Genomic DNA, 20,476 nt, shown 5'->3' on the forward strand with positions numbered 1-20,476 from the left:
ATCTTTAGGCTTCTCTATCTATGGTATCATGTCATCTGCAAACAGTGACAATTTTACTTCTTCTTTTCCAATTTGTATTCCTTTTATTTCTTTTTCTTCTCTGATTGCTGCAGCTAGGACTTCCAAAACTATGTTGAATAATAGTGGCGAGAGTGGACATCCTCATCTTGTTCCTGATCTTAGAGGAAATGCTTTCAGTTTTTCACCATTGAGAATGATGTTTGCTGTCAGTTTGCCATATATGGGCTTTATTATGTTGAGGTAGGTTCCCTCTATGCCCACTTTCTGGAGAGTTTTTATATAAATGGGTGTTGAATTTTCTCAAAAGCTTTTCCTGCATCTATTGAATGATTATATGGTTTTTATTCTACAATTTGTTAATATGGTGTATCACATTGATTGATTTGTGTATATTGAAGAATCCTTGCATCCCTGGGATAAACCCCACTTAATCATGGTGTATGATCCTTTTAATGTGTTGTTCGATTCTGTTTGCTAGTATTTTGTTGAGGATTTTTACATTTATATTCATCGGTGATATTCGTCTATAATTTTCTTTTCTTGTAGTATCTTTGTCTGGTTTTCGTATTAGGGTGATGGTGGCATTATAGAATGAGTTTTGGAGTGTTCCTTCCCCTGAAATTTTTTTGAAGAGTTTGAGAAGGTTGGGTGTTAGCTCTTCCCTAAATGTTTGATAGAATTCACCTGTGATGCCATCTGGTTCTGGGCTTTTGTTGGAAGATTTTTAATCACAGTTTCAATGTCATTACTTGTGATTGGTCTGTTCATATTTTATATTTCTTCCTGGTTCAGTCTTGGAACTGACTAAGAATTCTTAGAATTTTTCCATTTCTTCCAGGTTGTCCATTTTATTGGCATAGAGTTGCTTGTAATAGTCTCTTATGATGGTTTGTATTTCTGCAGTGTCTGTTGTAACTTCTCCTTTTTCATTTCTAATTTTAATGATTTGAGTCCTCTCCCTGTTTTTCTTGAGTCTGGCTAAAGGTTTATCATTTTTGTATATCTTCTCAAAGAACCAGCTTTTAGCTTTATTGATCTTTGCTCTTGTATTCTTTGTTTCTATTTCATTTATTTCTGCTCTGATCTTTATGATTTCTTTCCTTCTACTAACTTTGGGTTTTGTTCTTCTTTAGTTTCTCTAGGTGTAAGGTTAGATTGTTTATTTGAGATTTTTCTTGTTTTTTTATGTAGGCTTGTATTGCTATAAACTTCCCTCTTAGAATTGCTTTTGCTGCATCGCATAGGTTTTGGATCATCGTGTTTTTGTTGTCATTTGTCTCTAAGTAGTTTTTGATTTCCTCTTTTATTTCTTCAGTGATCTCTTGTATTTAGTAACGTATTGTTCAGCCTCCATGTGTTTGTGTTTTTTACGCTTTTTTCCCTGTAACTGATTTCTAATCTCATAGCATTGTGGTCGGCACAGCTGCTTGATGTGATTTCAGTTTTCTTAAATTTACTGAGGCTTTATTTGTGACCCAAGATGTGATCTATCCTGGAGAATGTTCTGTGTGCAGTTGAGAAGAACGTGTAATCTGCTGTTTGGGGATGGAATGTCCTATAAATATCAATTAAATTTATCTGGTCTCTTCTGTCATTTAAAGCTTATGTTTCCTTATTAATTTTCTGTCTGGATGATCACCATTGGTGTAAGTGAGGTGTTAAAGTCCTCTGCTATTATTTTGTTACTGTCGATTTCCTCTTTTATAGCTGTTAGCAGTTGCCTTATGTATTGAGGTGCTCCTATGTTGGGAATATATACATATGTATATATATATATATATATATATATATATACACATATGTATATATATACACATACATACATACATATATTTTTTTTTCTGGTACGCGGGCCTCTCACCGCTGCAGCCCCTCCCACTGTGGAGCACAGGCTCCGGACGCGCAGGTTAAGGGGGCATAGCTCACGGGCCCAGCCTCTCCACGGCACGTGGGATCCTCCTGGGCCAGGGCACAAACCCACGTTCCCTACATTGGCAGGCGGACCCTCAACCACTGCGCCACCAGGGAAGCCCATATATATTTATAATTGTTATATCTTCTTCTTGGATTGATCCCTTGATCATGATGTAGTGTTTTTCCTTGTGTCTTGTAACATTCTTTATTTTAAAGTCTATTTTATCTGATATGAGTATTGCTACTCCAGCTTTCTTTTGATTTTCATTTGCATGGAATATATTTTTCCATCCCTTCACTTTCACTCTGTATGTGTCCCTAGGTCTGAAATGGGTCTCTTGTAGGCAGTATATATATGGGTCTTGTTTTTGCATCCATTCAGCAAACCTGTGTCTTTTGGTTGGAGCATTTAATCCATTCACGTTTAAGGTAATTATCGATATGTATGTTTCTATTACTATTTTCTTAATTGTTATGGGTTTGTCTTGGTGAGTCCTTTTCTTCTCTTCTGTTTCCCACTTAGAGAGGTTCCTTTAACTTTTGTTATAGAGCTGGTTTCGTGGTGCTGAATTCTCTTAGCTTTTGCTTGTCTGTAAAGCTTTTGATTTCTCCATCAAATCTGAATGAGATCCTTGCTGGATAGAGTAATCTTGACTGTAGGTTCTTCCCTTTCATCACTTTAAGTATATCATGCCACTCCCTTCTGGCTTCTAGAGTTTCTGCTGAGAAATCAGCTGTTAACCTTATGGGAGTTCCCTTGTATGTTATTTGTCATTTTTCCCTTGTTGCTTTCAATCATTTTTCATTGTCTTTAATTTTTGTCATTTTGATTCCTATGTGTATTGGCATTTTTCTCCTTTGCTTTATCCTGCCCGGCACTCTCTGTGCTTCCTGGACTTGGGTGGCTATTTCCTTTCCCATGCTAGGGAAGTTTTCGACTGTAATCTCTTCAAGTATTTTCTCTGGTCCTTTCTCTCTCTCTTCTCGTTCTGGGACCCCTAAAATGTGAATGTTGTTGCGTTTAACCTTGTCCCAGAGGTTTCTTAAGGTGTCTTCATTTATTTACATTCTTTTTCTTTATTCTGTTCCATGGCAGTGATTTCCACCTTTCTGTCTTCCAGGTCACTGATCCGTTCTTCTGCCACAGTTATTCTGCCACTGATTCCTTCTAGTGTATTTTTCATTTGAGTTATTGTGTTGTTCATCTCTGTTTGTTCTTTAATTCTTCTAGGTGTTTGTTCGTTAATTCTTCTAGGTCTTTGTTAAGCATTTCTTGCATCTTCTTGATCTTTGCCTCCATTCTTTTCCAAGGTCTTGGATCATCTTCACTATCATTATTCCGAATTCTTTTTCTGGAAGGTTGCCTATCTCCACCTCATTTCGTCTTTTGTCTGGGGTTTTATCTTGTTCCTTGATCTGGTGTAAAGTCCTCTGCCTTTTCATTTTGTCTGTCTTTCTGTGAATGTGGTTTTCCTTCCACAGGCTGCAGAATTGTAGTCCTTCTTGCTTCTGCTGTCTGCCCTCCAGTGGATGAGTCTATCTTAGAGGCTTGTGCAAGCTTCCTGATGGGAGGGACTGGTGGTGGGTAGAGCTGGGTGTTGCTCTGGTGGGCAGAGCTCAATAAAACTTTAATCCACTTGTCTGCTGATGAATGGGACTGGGTTCCCTCCCTGTTGGTTGTTTGGCCTGAGGCAACCTAGCACTGGAGCCTACCTTGCTCTGGGTGGGGCTAAAGGCTACACTGGGAGGGCTTGTGCCAAGGAGTATTTCCCAGAACTTCTACTGCCAGTGTTGTTGTCCCCACGATGAGCCACAGCCACACCCCGCCTCTGCAGGAGACCCTCTAAAACTAGCAGGTAGGTCTGGTCAGTCTCCTATGGGGTCACTGCTCCTTCCCCTGGGTCTTGATATGCACGCTACTTTGTGTGTGCCCTCCAAGAGTGAAGTCTCTGTTGAGAATCTGAGTCTCTGAGTGGAGTTGAGACTCTGAGACTCTGAGTGGAGTCACACAGACTCTGGGTCCTGTGAAGCTTCGATGCTTTGTGGTTCTAGAAATCCTATAGGAGATGGTCCAAAGCAGGTGAAGCTAATGCTGTCAGTAGCGATGGTGAAGCCAAAGATCCGCAGTTCTGACTAGAGGTGCCGATGTACATACAGAACAAAATCATCTCGTGTTAATGTAGTTCAGGCACGTTTAAGATGAATGCAGTCATGTTAATACCTAACATATTCTATCCCGTGCCTCCCCTCAGGGACCCCCTCCTCAGTTCCTGAGGCTCCTGTAAGTCATGTACAGGGGAATGGAGAGTGGGCTCTGTCCAGTCTGAGCTCTGAGTTTCCCTGTGTGTATCTTAGGATACCTTGTATTTCTGTGGTGTCTGTTGTAACATCATCTCTTTCATTTCTGATTTATTTTGGCCCTCCATTTTTAAAACAACATACTACTGTTGTCTTTTATCCTTTACAGAAGCTTAATAAGTGTTAGATCTACTACCCTTACTCTATGTGTACTTTTTGCAGTGAGATTTTTACTTTTGTTTGTTTTCTTGTTACTATCAATAGTTAGTCAGACTTCTTTTAAGCTACCTTCAACATTGCTTATAAAGCTGCTTTATTAGTGATGACAGAGCCTTAATGGAGGTCGTGTTCTGGTTGTAAATTAGAATGCACTGTGCCAGCAAAAAGCCCCTTAAGTTTAGGTCTCATTACTTCTTGTTCGTTTTTTTTTTTTTAATTATTTATTTATTTTTGGCTGTGTTGAGTCTTCGTTTCTGTGCGAGGGCCTTCTCCAGTTGCGGCAAGCGGGGGCCACTCTTCATCGTGGTGCGGTGGCCTCTCACTGTCGCGGCCTCTCCCATTGCAGAGCACAGGCTCCAGACGCACAGGCTCAGTAGTTGTGGCACACGGGCTTAGTTGCTCTGCGGCATGTGGGATCTTCCCAGACCAGGGCTCGAACCCGTGTCCCCTGCATTCGCAGGCAGACTCCCAACCACTGCGCCACCAGGGAAGCCCCTCTTGTTCTTTTTTTAATTTTTATTTTTTATCAAAGCAAATTTGATTAAAACGTTTTGTTTGTTCTAGGTGTGCAACATGTGGTTCTTTTACAAATATACATATATCTATACTTCTTTGGATCATTTTCCCATGTAGGTTATGACACAATGTCGAGTAGTCTTCTCTCGGTTTTCCGTGGGTCTTTGGTGATGATATATTTCACATGTGTTTCTATATCTGTGTTAACCCCAATATCCTAATGTATCCAATCCTCACACGTTTCCATTTGGTGAACCATAAGTTTGTTTAATGAATCTGTGATTGCCTTTCTTTGTGGAAATATCTTCATTGGTATCAATTTTTAGCTAACACCTGTAAGTGATATTATAGAATATGTGTCTTTTGCTTTCTGACTTAGTACACTTTGCCAGATTACCTCTAGAATCATCTATGGTGCTCCAAATGGCATTGTGTCATTTTTTTCCTTGTCTAATATTCCATCTGTACATGTACCAGTTCTTCTTTGTCCACTCACCTCTTGATGGACTTTTTGGTTGCCTCCATGTCTTGGCTATTGTAATACTACTGCAATGCAGATTTGCCTGCCTGTGTCTTTCCAATTCTGTCTTCTTATGTTATAGGCCCAGGATCGGGCCTGCTGTACCATATGGTAGCTCAGTGTTTACCTTTTAAAGGCTCCTCCATTCTGTTCTCATTAGTGGCTCTTTCCAGGTTACGTCCCACTTAAAGTGGAGGGTATGCATTTCTCCACAACACCTTCAGCATTTATTGTTTGTAGTTTCCTTGCTGATGGTTATTCTGACTGGTGTGAGCTAATATCTCTTTGTGGTTGGATTTGCATGTGCCTAATAATCCATTGAAATTTAGCTTTAAGGCATGTCCTTTCTTTTTCAAACTGTGAATAGAGCTTACCTCTTCAAATTCTTTTCTTGAGTATGTGCCACATTTTGAAATTTCTTGGCCATTACTTCCCTCAAGACATTTTGAGGGCAGGTTTCATATTCAGCCCTGCAGTACTTGTGCATATGAAGCGATCCTTAGCACAGGTTTTAAAGCTTCTGTTGCAGGTAACGGCAAGAGGGCAGAAGCATTTCTGTGTTCCCCACCCTGGTAACTAGGGAAACAGACCTTCCTGCCAGCGGTGTTCATCAGTTATAAGTTAGAGTAGAATGTGCCCGGATAAACCCCCAAATGGTTATGTCTCCATACTTATGTTGTGTTTTAAATTTAATTTATATTTTTCATTGTAGTAATACTCCATCGTGTACATGGACCACTTCTTCGTTGTGCATTCCTCTGTTGATGGACATTTTCATTGCTTCCAAGTGTTGGCTATGGTAAATATTGCTGGAGGACAGGATTGCCAGCCTGTGTCTTTTTGATTCTCATCTTCTCAGGTGATAAGCCCAGCAGTGTGTATGCTGGATGGAATGGTAGCTCAATGTTTACCTTTTCAAGGCACCCGAATTCCGTTTTCATTAGTGGCTCTTACCACGTCCAACATACAACCGAGTGTACGCCTTTCTCCACAACCCCTTCAGCATTCATTGTTTCCAGAAATTTTGCTGATAGCCATTCTGACTGGTGTGAGATGATAAATTTTTGTAATTTGCATTTGCTGCTCTTTAATAATTACTAATGTTCAGCATTTTTCCAGGACTTCTCCTTTTCTTTAAAAAAAAAGAGAAGAAAAAATGTGTGAGTCCAATATACCTCTTGAAATTGTCTTCTTGAAATGTTGCCTTCTTTTGAATTTTTTGGTCGATTTTAGATCCCAGGATTTTTTTTGAGGTTAGGTGTCATTTACAGGTCTGCAATGATTGTGAATATTTAGTGACCATTAGCACTGGGTGTAAAGCTGCGGTTTGGGGAAACGGCCACAAGGCGGCAGCATTTCTCCATTACCAAATCTGGTTACTAGGGTAGCAGAGCCTTTCTGGAAGTCGTGTTCCTAGTTTGTAAATTAGATTGGAATGTGCCAGGAAAAAACCCTATGAGTTTATGTCTTATTACTTCTTGTTCGTTTGTTTTAGTTTTTTAAATCGGGGTAATGATTATTCTTTGTCCTAGGCGTACACAATCTGGTTAATTTGGACACTATCTATGTCTATTCATGTACAGAACCTCTTCCCATGTAAATTATTACAGTGTTCCATAGACCTCCCTTGCTATATGGTCAGCCTTTTTGTTATATGTATTTAATTCGTATTTGTATACGTATGATAACCCTAATCTTAATTTATCCATTCCCACCACCTTTCCTTTTAGATAAGCATAGTTTGTTTTCTAAGTCTGTAATTGTCTTTCTCTGTGGAAATATGTACATTTGTGTCAGTTGTTAGATAACACCTATAAGTGATATCATAGGATATATGGCTTTTGCCTTCCGAGTTACCTCATGTTCCGTGATTATCTCTAGGCTCATCTATGGTGCCTGAAAGAGCAGTGTTTCGTTGTTTTCCATGGCTAATATTCCATTGTGTACATGGACCACTTCTTCTTTATCCATTCATCTGTTGGTGGACATTTTGGTTGCTTCCATGTCTTCTCTATTGTGAATATGGCTGCAGTGCAGCTGTTTCAGCCTGTCTTCTCGATTCTGGTCTTCTCAGGTGAGAGGCCCAGCGGTGGGCCTAATGCATCGAATGGTAGCTCAATTTTTACTTTTAAACACAGCTCCTTTCTGTTCTTATTACTAGCTGTTACCACTTTACATCTCACCAGCAGCTAAAGGGTACACAGTTCTCTAAAACCCCTTCATCATTTATTGTTTGTAGACTTTTTGCTCGAGGTCAGTTGACTGGTGTGAGCTGAATCCATTTTGTAGATTAAATTTGCATGAGTCTAATAATTCCTGATGTTGAACTCTTATCGATTTTCCTGTTTTTAAAAAAAGAGTGAGTAAAACTTACCTCGTCATACTATCTTCTTGAAAAATTTGCCTGTTCTGAATTTTTTTTTAATGTTGAGCCTTCTTTTAATTAATTAATTAATTTTTTTATTTTTGGCTGTGTTGGGTCTTCGTTTCTGTGCAAGGTCTTTCTCTAGTTGTGGCAAGCAGGGGCCACTCTTCATCGCGGTGCACAGGCCTCTCACTGTCGCGGCCTCTCTTGTTGCGGAGCACAGGCTCCAGACGCACAGGCTCAGTAGTTGTGGCTCACGGGCCCAGCTGCTCCACAGCACGTGGGATCTTCCCAGACCAGGGCTCGAACCCGTGTCCCCTGCATTAGCAGGCAGATTCTCAACCACTGCGCCACCAGGGAAGCCTGCCTGTTTTGAATTTTTTTGGCCATTCCCTAGCTCAGGATATTTTTTTAGGGCAAGTGCCTTTACAGCCCTGAGTCCTTGTGAATGTTAAGTGACCATTAGCTGTGGGGTTAAAGCTCGTCTTGCTGGTAACGGCCACAAGTTGGCAGCATTTCTACATTTCGAACCCTGGGTTTTTGGGCAACAGAGTCTTCCTGGAAATCGTGTTAGTAGGCTGAAAATTAGAGTAGAATGTGCCAGGGCAAATCCCCAAGAGCTTATATCTCCTTCTTGTTTGTTTTTTAAATTTAATTTTTTTATTTATTATCAGAGCAAATTAGATAAAAATGTTGTGCTTGTTCGATGTGTACAGTATCCAGTTTTTTATGTCTATGTATCTATCTATTCATCTTTGGTGCTTTCCCATGTAGGTTATTACAGAATGTTGAGTAGACCTCTCTTGGTATTCCATAGGTATTTTGTGATTATATATTTCATATGTATTAGTACATGTCTGTTAACTCCCACATCCTAATTCATCCATTCCGTACACCTTTCCATTTGGTTAAACATAATTTTGTTTCCTGAATCCATGCCTGTCCTTCTCTTGGAAATAAGTTCTTGGGTATCAATTTTTAGGTAACACCTAGAAGTGATGTCATAGGATTATCAGTCTTGGTTTCTTTCTTACTTCAAGTTGGGTGATGATCTTAATTTCTGTCTATGGTGGTGCAAACGCACTGTTTCATTCGTTTCCTTTCTTTTTTTTTTAAAGAAGATGTTGGGGGTAGGAGTTTATTAATTTATTTTTGCTGTGTTGGGTCTTCGTTTCTGTGTGAGGACTTTCTCTAGTTGTGGCAAGCGGGGGCCACTCTTCATTGCAGTGTGTGGGCCTCTCACTATTGCGGCCTCTCTTGTTGAGGAGCACAGGCTCCAGACGTGCAGGCTCAGTAGTTGTGGCTCACGGGCCTAGTTGCTCCATGGCATGTGGGATCCTCCAAGACCAGGGCTCGAACCCATGTGCCCTGCATTAGCAGGCAGATTCTCAACCACTGCGCCACCAGGTAAGCCCTGTTTCATTCTTTTCCATGGCTAATACTCCATTATGTACATGGACCTCTTCTTCTTTGTGCGTTGTTCTGTTGATGGACATTTTGTTTTTTGCCAATTCCTGGCTATTGGAAATGTTTGTGCAGTGCAGTACTGCCACCCAGTGTCTTTTTGTTTCTGCTCTCTCAGGTGATAGGCCCATCAAAGGGCCTACCAGATCACATTCTACGTCAATTTTTACGTTTAAACGGACATCCATTTTCTTCTCACTACTGGCTATTACCAGTTCACATCCCCCAGCAGCCAGAGGGTACACAGTTCTCTGAAACCCCTTCAGCATTTATTCTTTGTAAACTTTTTGCTGATGATCATTCTGATGGCTGTGAGGTGAACCTTTCTGTAGATTCGATTTGCATGGCTTTATTAATTCCTGATGTTGAGCATTTTTCCATGCCTCTTTTTTATTTTATACAAACAGAAAAAGAAAAGAGACAAAGTGTGCGTAAAATATGCCTGTTGAAATTGTCTTCTTGAAATGTTGACGTCTTTTGAATTTTCTGATTGATTTATGACGCCAGGATTTTTTTTTTGATGGCAGGTGTCATTTACAGGCCTGCAATTATTTTGAATATTACGTGACCATTAGCGCTGGGTTTAAAGCTGCTGCTGTGGGAAACGGCCAAAAGGCGGCAGCATTTCTCCATTCCCAAATCTGGTTGCTAGGGCAGCAGAGCGTTTATGGAAGTCGTTTTCCTAGGCTGTAAATTAGAATGGAATGTGTCACGAAAAAGCCCCTTAAGTTTATGTCTCTTTACTTCTTGTTCGTTTTTTTAATTCAATTTTTATTTTTTATCACAACGAATTTGATTACAATGTTTTATTTGTTCTAGCTATGCGTGATGTGGTTCTTTTACACATATACATATATCTATTCTTCTTCGGATACTTTTTCCATGTAGGTTATGACACAATATTGAGTAGTCTTCTCTTGGTATTCCGTAAGTCTTTGGTGATTATATATTCCACATGTGTTTGTATATCTCTGTTAACTCCAATATCCTAATGTATCCAATCCTCACACCTCTCCATTTGTTGAACCATAAGTTTGTTTAATGAATCTGTGTTTGCCTTTTGCTGTAGAAATATCTTTATTGGTATCAGTTTTTAGCTAACACCTATAGGTGATATCATATGATATGTGTCTTTCATTTTCTGTCTTACCACAAGTTGCGTGATTACCTCTAGACTCACCTTGGGTGCTGCAAATGGCATTGTTTCATTTTTTTCCTTGGCTAATATTCCATTTGAACAGGTACCAGTTCTTCTTTGTCCACTCAATTGTTGATGGACTTTTTGGTTGCTTCTATGTCTTGGCTATTGTAATACTGTGCAACACAGATTTGCCTGCCGGTGTTTTCCCAATTCTGTCTTCTTAGGTTATAGGCCCAGGAGTTGGCCTGCTGAATCTTATGGTAGCTCAATGTTAACCTTTTAAAGGCACCTCCATTCTGTTCCCATTAGTGGCTCTTACCAGGTTACGTCCCACTTCAAATTGAGGGTATGCATTTCTCCACAACCCCTTCAGCATTTATTGTTTGTAGGTTTTTTTGCTGATGGTTATTCTGAGGGGTGCGAGCTGATACCTCTTTGTGGTTGGATTTGAATGTGTCTCATAATACTTTGAAATGAGCTTTCAGGAATGTCTTTATTTTTCAAACTCTGAGTACAGCTTATCTGTTCAACTTCTTTTCTTAAAGTATGTGCCACATTTTGAAATTTTTGCCCTTTACGTGCGTCAAGACATTTTGAGGGCAGGTTTCATTTACAGCCCTGAAATACGTGTGCATATGAAGTGACCATTAGCACAGGTTTTAAAGCTGCTGTGGCAGTTCACGGCCAGAGGGCGGCAGCATTTCTACGTTCCCCACTCTGGTAACTAGGGAAACAGACCTTCCTGCCAGTGGTGTTCTGGGTTATACATTAGAGTGGAATGTTTCCGGATAAACACTCAAAAGCTTATGTATCCTTACTTATGTTTGTTTTTGAAATTTAATTTTTATGTTTTATTGGAGTAATATTCCATTGTGTACATGACCACATCTTCTTTGTGCATTCCTATGTTAATGCACATTTTCGTTGCTTGCAAGTGTTGGCTATGGTAAATATTGCTGGAGTACAGGATTGCCAACCTGTGTCTTTTTGATTCTCATCTTCTCAGGTGATAGCCCCAGTACTGGGTATGCTTGATTGAATGGTAGCTCAGTGTTTACCTTTTCAAGGCACCTCCATTGTGTTTCCATTAGTGGCTCTTACCATGTCCCACTTAGCAACAAGAGTACGCATTTCTCGAAAACCCCTTCAGCATTCATTGTTTGAACAATTTTGGCCAATGGCCGTTCTGACTGGTGTAAGCTGATAGGTTTTTGTAATTTGGATTTGCATGTCTTTAATAATTCCTAATGTTCAACATTTTTCCACACCCTTTTCTTTTCTATAAAAAAAAAGAAAAAAGTTTGAGTACAATATACCTCTTGAAATTTTCTTCTTGGTAGATGGCCCTCTTTTGAATTTTTTGGTCGATTTTCGACCCCAGGATTTTTTTTTGATGCCAGGTGTCATTTACAGGCCTGCAATGATTGTGAATATTTAGGTTGTAAATTAGAATGGAATGTGCCAGGAAAAAGCCCCTTAAGTTTATGTCTCAATACTTCTTATTAGTTTTTTTGATTTAATTTTTATTTTTTACCACAACAAATTTGATTACAATGTTTTGTTTTTTCTAGGTGTGCATGATGTGGTTCTTTTACACATATACATACATGTATTCTTCTTTGGATCCTTTCCCCATGTAGGTTATGACACAATCTTGAGTAGTCTTCTCTTGGTATTCCGTGGATCTTTGGTGATTACGTATTTCACATGTGTCTCTATACCTCTATTAACCCCAATATCATAATGTATCCAATCCTCACACCTTTCCATTTGGTGAACCATAAGTTTGTTTAATGAATCTGTGGTTGCCTTCCTCTATGGAGATATCTTCACTGGTATCATTTTTAGAAAACAACTATATGTGATATCATAGGATATGTGTCTCTTTCTGACTTACTACAAGTAATGTGATTACTTCTACACTCATCTACGGTGCTGCAAATTGCATTGTTTCATATTTTTCCTTGGCTAATATTCCGTCTGTACATGTACCAGTTCTTCTTTGTCCACCCATCTGTTGATGCACTTTTTCGTTGCTTCCATATATTGGCTATTGTAATACTGCTGCAATGCCGATATGCCAGCCTGTGTCTTTCCGATTCTGTCTTCTTAGGTTATAGTTCCAGGAATGGGCCTGCTGGATCATATTGTAGCTCAATATTTACCTTTTAAAGGCACCTCCATTTTGTTCTCATTAGTGGCTCTTTCCAGGTTACGGCCCACTTAAAGTTGAGTGTATGCATTTCTCCCCAACACCTTCAGCATTCCGTGTTTGTAGTTTTCATGCTGATGGTTATTCTGACTGGTGTGAGCTGATACCTCTTTGTGGTTGGATTTACATGCGTCTAATAATCCGTTGAAATTGAGCGTTAAGGCATATCCTTTTTTTTTCAAACTGTGATTACAACTTACTTCTTCAAATTTTTTCTTAAAGTATGTGCTACATTTTGAAATTTTTTGGCCATTACCTCCCACAAGACATTTTGAGGGCTGGTTTCACTTATAGCCGTGCAGTACTTTTTCATATGAAGTGACGATTAGCACAGGTTTTAACGCTGCTGTTTCAGGTAACGGCCAGAGGGTGGCAGCATTTCTACATTCCACATGCTGGTACTAGGGAAACAGACCTTCCTGACAGTGGTGTTGCTCTGTTATAAATTAGAGCGGAATGTGCCCGGATAAACCCACAAAAGCTGATGTCGCCTTACTTATGCTTGTTTTTTAAAAAATTTAATTTATACCTTTTAGTGGAGTAATATTCCATTGTGTACATGGGCCACTTCTTCTTTGTGCATTCCTCTGTAGATGGACATTTTTGTTGCTTCCAAGTGTTGGCTATGGTAAATATTGCTGGAGTACAGGTTTGCCAGCCTGTGACTTTTTCATTCTCATTTTCTCAGGTGATAGGCAAAGCAGTGGGTATGCTTGATTGACTGGGCGCTCAATGTTTACCTTTTCAAAGCACCTCCATTGTGTTTTCATTAGTGGCTCTTACCACGTCCCACTTAGCACCGAGGGTACGCATTTCTCCACAACCCCTTCAGCATTCATTGCACAATTTTTGCCGATGGCCATTCTGACTTGTGTTAGCTGATAGGTTTTTGTAATTTGGATTTGCATGTCCTTAGTAATTCCTAATGTTTAGCATTTTCCCACACCTTTTTATTTTCTATGTAAAAAAAAATAGTGTGAGTAGTATATATCTCTTGAAATTTTCTTCTTGGAAGGTTGCCGTTTTTAAATTATTTAGTCGATTTTCGACCCCAGGATCTTTTTTGAGGGCACGTGTTATTTACAGGCCTGCAATTATTGAGAATATTTAGTGACCTTTAGCACTGGGTTTAAAGCTGCTCTTGTGGGAAACGGCCACAAGGAGGCAGCGTTTCTCCATTACGAAATCTGGTTACTAGGGCAGCAGAGCTTTTCTGGAAGTCGTGTTCCTAGCTTGTAAATTAGAACGGAATGTGTCAGAAAAAAGCCCCTTAAGTTTATGTCTCATCACTTATTCTTCGTGTTTTTACTTTAATTTTCATTTGTTATCAGAGCACGTTTGATTACACTGTTCTGTTTGTTCTAGGTGTGCAAGATGAGGTTCTTTTACACACACACACACATATATATATGTATTCTTCTTCAGATCCCTTTCCCATGTAGGTTATGACACAATGTTGAGAGTCTCTTGGTATGCCGTAGTTCTTTGGTGATTACGTATTTCACATGTTTTTGTATATCACTGTTTTACCCCAATATCATAATGTATCCAATCCTCACACCTTCCATTTGGTGTACCATAAGTTTGTTTAATGAATCTGTGATAGCCTTTCTCTGTGGAAGTATCTTCATTGGTATCAATTTTTAGGTAACACCTATAAGTGATATCATAGGAAAGGTGTCTTTCACTTTCTGACTAACTACAAGTAGCGTGATTACTTCGAGACTCATCTATGGGCTACAAATGACATTGTTTCATTTTTTCCCCAGGTAATATTCCATCTCTACATGTAGCAGTTCTTCTTTGCCCACCCATCTGTTGGTGGACTTTTTGGTTGCTTCCATATCTTGGCTATTGTATTACTGTGCAGTGCATATTTGCCTGCCTGTGTCTTTCCAATTCTGTCTTCTTAGGTTATAGGTCCAGGAATGGGCCTGCTGGATCATTTGGTAGCTCAATGTTTACCTTTTAAAGGCACCTCCATTCTCTTCTCATTAGTAGATCTTTCCAGGTTACATCCCTGTTAAAGTTGAGGGTATGCATTTCTCCACAACACCTTCAGCATTCAGTGTTTGTAGTTTTCTTGCTGATGGTTATTCTGACTGGTGTGAGCTGATACCTCTTAGTGGTTGTATTTGCATACGTCTAATAATCCGTTCAAATTGAGCTTTAAGACGTTCTTTTTTTTTTCAAACTGTGATTACAGCTTACTTTTTCAACTTGTTTTCTTAAAATATGTGCCACATATTGTAAATTTTGGCCATTACCTCCCTCAAGACATTTTGAGGGCAGGTTTTATTTCCTGCCCTGCAGTACTTGTTCATATGAAGTGACCGTCAGCACAGATTTTAAAGCTGCTGTTGCAGATAACGGCCAGAGAGCAGCAGCATTTCTGTTTTTCCCACTCTGCTACCTAGGGAAACAGACCTTCCTGCCAGTGGTGTTCCTCAGTTATAAAGTAGAGTGGAATGTGCCCTGATAATCCCCAAAAGCTTATGTCTCCTTACTTGTGTTTGTTTTTAAAATTGAATTTATATTTTTTAGTGGAGTAATATTCCACTGTGTACACGGACCACTTGTTCTTTGTACAGTCCTCTGTTGATGGATATTTTCATTGCTTCCAAGTGTTGACTATGGTAAATATTGCTGGAGTGCAAGTTTCCCAGCCTGTGACTTTTTGATTCTCATTTTCTCACGTGATAGGCCCAGCAGTGGGTATGCTTGATTCACTGGTAGCTCAATGTTTCCCTTTTCAAAGCACCTCCATTGTGTTTTCATTAGTGGCTCTTACCATGTCCCTCTTATAACTGAGGGTACGCATTTCTCCACAATCCCTTCACATTTATTGTTTGCAGCATTTTTGCTGTGGCCATTCTGACTGGTGTGAGCTGATAGGTTTTTGTAATTTGGGTTTGCCTGTCTTTAAAAATTCCTGAAATTTATCATCTTTCCAGGCCTTTTTCTTTTCTGTTAAAAAAAAAGAGAGAAAAAAGTGTGAGTACAATATACCTCTTGAAGTCTCTTGTTGAAAGGTTCCCCTCCTTCAGAAAGTTCTGGTGGATTTTGGTCCCCAGGATATTTTTTTCAGGGCAGGTTTCATTTACAGGCCTGGAATGATTGCAAATATTTAATGACCATTAGCACTGGGTTTAAGCTGCTGTGGTGGGAAACGGCCACAAGGCAGCAGCATTTCTCCTTTACCAAAACTGGTTACTAGGGTAGCAGAGCCGTTCTGGAAGTCGTTTTCCTAACTTGTAAATTTGAATGGAATGTGCCAGGAAAAACCCCCATAAGTTTATGTCTCATTACTTCTTGTTTGTTTTTTTAATTGGGGTAATGATTAGAATGTTGTTTCTCCAAGGCCTACACACTCTGGTTCATTTGCACATTATATATATATATATATCTATTCATGTATGGTACCTCTTCCCATGTAAATTATTACATAGTGTTCCGTAGATCTCCCTTGCTATATGGTCAGTCTTTCTGTTATATGTATTTAATATGTATTTGTATACATATGGTAAACCTAATCTTTATTTATCCATTCCCACCACCTTTCCTTTTAGCTAAGCATAGTTTGTTTGCTACGTCTGTGAGTGTCTTTCTCTGTGGGAATATGTTCATTTGTGTCAGTTGTTATATAACACCTATAAGTGATATCCTAGGATATGTGTCTTTTGCTTTCCGAGTTACCTCATGTTCCGTCATTATCTCTAGGCTCATCTATGAGCACTGTTTCATTCTTTTCCATGGCTAATATTCCATTGTGTACGTTGACTTCTTATTCTTTGTGCGTTGTTCTGTTGATGGACCTTTCGGTTTCTTCCAAGTCTTATCTATGGTAAATGTTCCGCAGTGCATGATTGCCAGCCTGTGTCTTTCTGATTCTGCTCTGCTCAGGTGATAGTCCCATGAAAGGGCCTACCAGATCACATACTACCTCAATTTTTACGTTTAAACGCACATGCATTCTGTTCTCACTACTGGCTATTACCAGTTTACATCCCCCAGCATCCAGAGGGTACACAGTCCTCTGAAACCCCTTCAGCAATTATTGTAAACTTTTTGCTGATCATCATTCTGTTGGCTGTGAGGTGAACGTTTCTGTTGCATGGCTTTATTAATTCCTGATGTTGAGCAGTTTTCCATGGCTGTTTTTTTTAACAAGAAAAAAAAAAGAAAAGTGTGCATGAAATATGCCTTTTGAAATTGTCTTCTTGAAATGTTGACGTCTTTTGAATTTTCTGGTCGATTTATGACGCCAGGATTTTTTTTGACGGCAGGTGTCATTCACAGGCCTGCATTTATTTTGAATATTACGTGACCATTAGCGCTGGGTTTAAAGCTGCTGTTTTGGGAAACGGCCACAAGGCGGCAGCATTTCTCCATTCCAAATCTGGTTGCTAGAGCAAAAGAGCGTTTCTGGAAGTCGTGTTCTAGGTTGTAAATTAGAATGGAATGTGCCAGGAAAACGCCCCTTAAATTTATCTCTCATTAATTCTTGTTCGTTTTCTTAATTTAATTTTTATTTTTTAACAGAGCAAATTTGATTTCACTGTTCTGTTTGTTCTAGGTGTGCAAGATGAGGTAAAAGTACACACACACACACACACACACACACACACACACACATATATTCTTCTTCAGATCCTTTTCCCATGTAGGTTATGACACAATGTTGAGTAGTCTTCTCTTGGTATGCCATAGGTCTTTGGAGATTATGTATTTCACATGTGTTTGTATATCTCTGTTGAGCCCAATATCGTGATGTATCCAGTCCTCACACTTTTCCATTTGGTGAACCATAAGTTTGTTTAATGAAGCTGTGATTGACTTTCTCTGGAAATATCTTCATTGGTATCAATTTGTAGGTAACACCTATAAGTGATATCACAGGATATGTGTCTTTCACTTTCTGACTTACTACAAGTGTGTGATTACTTCGAGACTCATCTATGGTGCTGCAAATGACATTGTTTCATTTTTTCACTAGCTAATATTCCATCTCTACATGTAGCAGTTCTTCTTTGTCCACCCATCTGTTGGTGGACTTTTTGGTTGCTTCCATGTCTTGGCTATTGTAATACTGCTGCAGTGCAGATTTGCCTGCCTGTGTCTTTCCAATTCTGTCTTCTTAGGTTATAGGTCCAGGAATGGGCCTGCCGGATCATATGGTAGCTCAATGTTTACCTTTTTTATTTTTATTTTTTTGCAGTACACGGGCCTCTCACTTTTGTGCCCTCTCCCGTTGCGGAGCTCAGTGGCCATGGCTCACGGGCCTCGCCGCTCCACGGCATGTGGGATCTTCCCGGACCGGGGCACGAACCCGCATTCCCTGCATCGACAGGTGGACTCTGAACCACTGCGCCACCAGGGAAGCCCAATGTTTACCTTTTAAAAGCAGCTCCATTCTGTACTCATTCGTGCCTCTTTCCAGGTTACATCCCTCTTAAACTTGAGGGTATGCTTTTCTCCACAACACCTTCAGCATTCAGTGTTTCTTGTTTTCTTGCTGATGGTTATTCTGACTGGTGTGAGCTGATACCTCTTTGTGGTTGGATTTGCATGTCTAATAATCCGTTCAAATTGAGCTTTAAGGCATTTCCTTTTTTTTTTTCAAACTGTGATTACAGCTTACTTTTTCAACTTGTTTTCTTAAAGTATGTGCCACATATTGCAAATTTTGGCCATTACCTCCCTCAAGACATTTTGAGGGCTGGTTTTATTTCCTGCCCTGCAGTACCCACAGTGCTCCTCCCAGCTGAACACAAACCCCTCAGCCCTGCACCAGGACACATGGTCATGGACTCCGCAGCCACAGGAGCCAAACCTGAAAGAACCTGAAGGCCATCAGAAGCAGATGCAGAAATGAACCATGCACGCTCCTAGGAAGGAATATTCCACAGTAATGGAGTACATTTTGTTTAAAGGTAGTAAAACTATAAAAATTATTTTTTAAAAAACTATATTCACAAGATGAAAGAATCTCATGGACACAATGCTGAGCCATCAAGAGCGAGCAATAAAGCAGCAAGCACGGTACACCCCCTTACAGACTTTGGAACTAGGCAAAGTTGGGCTGCATTGTTTAGGGATGCGTGCTTATGTGTAAACTATGAGGACAAGTCACTGACGCAAAATCAGGAGAACAGCTACCACACAGTGGGGAGGAGGCTGGGACGAGGGAAGGGCACTCCTGGGTGTCCACTCATCATGTTCTGTTTCTTTTTTTTGTTTTTTGCAGTACGCGGACCTCTCACTGTTGTGGCCTCTCCCGTTGCGGAGCACAGGCTCCAGACGCGCAGGCTCCGCGGCCATGGCTCACGGGCCCAGCCGCTCCATGGCATGTGGGATCTTCCCGGACCGGGGCACGAACCCGTGTCCCCTGCATCGGCAGGCGGACTCTCAACCACTGCGCCACCAGGGAAGCCCCATGTTCTGTTTCTTGATGTTTATGATTATTCTTTACATGTATATAACCTAATCCTTAATATGTACTTACAGCTTATCATTATTCTTTATTAAGAAGGGCGTCCAAAGTAGAAGGAGACCTACTTCTCCCAAGGAAGAAAAGGAATAGTTTCTACCAGTGAAATCGCGATACCATGGCTGCTTCAACCATCAAGCCTGACAACAACTCCCGTGAGAGGGGCACCGGGGCCACGACACTCAGAAGGAGGCTCTGGGGCCTCAGTCCTGGGTCACTGCCTCTGAGGAGCCCACAGCACCTGGTCAAAGTTCTCAGTCATTCTGTGCACGACCCTTTTGCCTTGGCTGCTCTGGCACAGCTCGGCCGGCACCATCGCTGGGAGAAAAAGAAGAAACGTGCAGAAGAGGGAACCGGGCTTCAAGCTGACCCACTTCCTTCTACAGAGACGATGCCACACTCCCTAAGAGAGGACAGCAAGGCCACAGAATCCAGCCTCTCTGCCTGAGGCCTGGCCACACTAGCGCCCCACGCTTCTGATGCCACAGGGAGAATTTCGCTAGGTGACCTCAGACCACCTGGTTGGACACATGGGGCTTTCAGACACGCAGGTCCTGTCCGACCCCGCACCTCTGGGGTCACAATCTGGAGGTGGGCCTGGAAGCCTCCAGGTTTTTGCTTTTGATAACATCTTTGTTGACGTTGAATTTCTTTACCACACAGTTAGTTAACCCATTTTAAGTATTCAGCTCAGTTGTGTTTTGCATACTCACAGGGTTGTGCAGCCACCAGCACAAGGCACTTGACAACATTTCCATCATCCCCCCAGAACCCCACTCTTTAGAGGTCACCCCTCATTTCCCACAGCCCAGGCATCCCCAGTCCACTTTCTGTCTCTGTGGGCTTGCCTGTTCTGGATGTCTCATGTAAGCGGAATCCACTAAGTGTCTTTTTCTGTCTGGCCTCTCTCACTGAGCATCATGTTTTCGAGGTTCATCCACATCAGAGCCTGTGTCAGTGCTTCACTCCTTTCCCATGGCTGAGTCGCCCTGACCCTCTCTGCTTTTAACTCTATAATTAACTGTGTCTCCCTGCCTGCACCGCACGCGGCTGAGGAGGATTTCACCTTCTGTCATTCTTGGGGTGTAAGCTGAACTTTGAACCAACACCAAGGGGTCCTGTGCAGAGGCTGAGAGCCCAGCCCCACACGATGCACAGTTGCCCTGTGTGACCAGAGCCCAGGAGGAAGGGTGAGATTGGCCTGCCCATTCACAGGACCAGCGTCCTACGGTCTCATGGGAAACCAACTCGCTCATCAGCGTCTCGTGAGAGCTGCTCCCCACCATGCCACGTGGGCAAGACAGGCTGGTCAGGGG

At 40.9% G+C, this 20,476-nt stretch overlaps 1 long non-coding RNA gene across 3 annotated transcripts in view; it reads left to right on the top strand.

Moving 5' to 3' along the window:
• Positions 1–20,100, top strand: part of LOC309792531 — a 40,285-nt gene extending 20,185 nt beyond the window's left edge. Inside the window, exons 5-6 of one of the 3 annotated variants that reach the window (XR_014291724.1) lie at positions 18,414–18,603; positions 18,964–19,190. This is a non-coding gene — a long non-coding RNA (uncharacterized lncRNA). The other 2 variants (XR_014291723.1, XR_014291725.1) reach the window with 2 other exon arrangements.
• Positions 20,101–20,476: the final 376 nt, after the last annotated feature.

This window comes from Mesoplodon mirus, assembly GCF_964341445.2.
Source record: "Mesoplodon mirus genome assembly, chromosome: 17".
NCBI lineage: Eukaryota > Metazoa > Chordata > Mammalia > Artiodactyla > Ziphiidae > Mesoplodon > Mesoplodon mirus.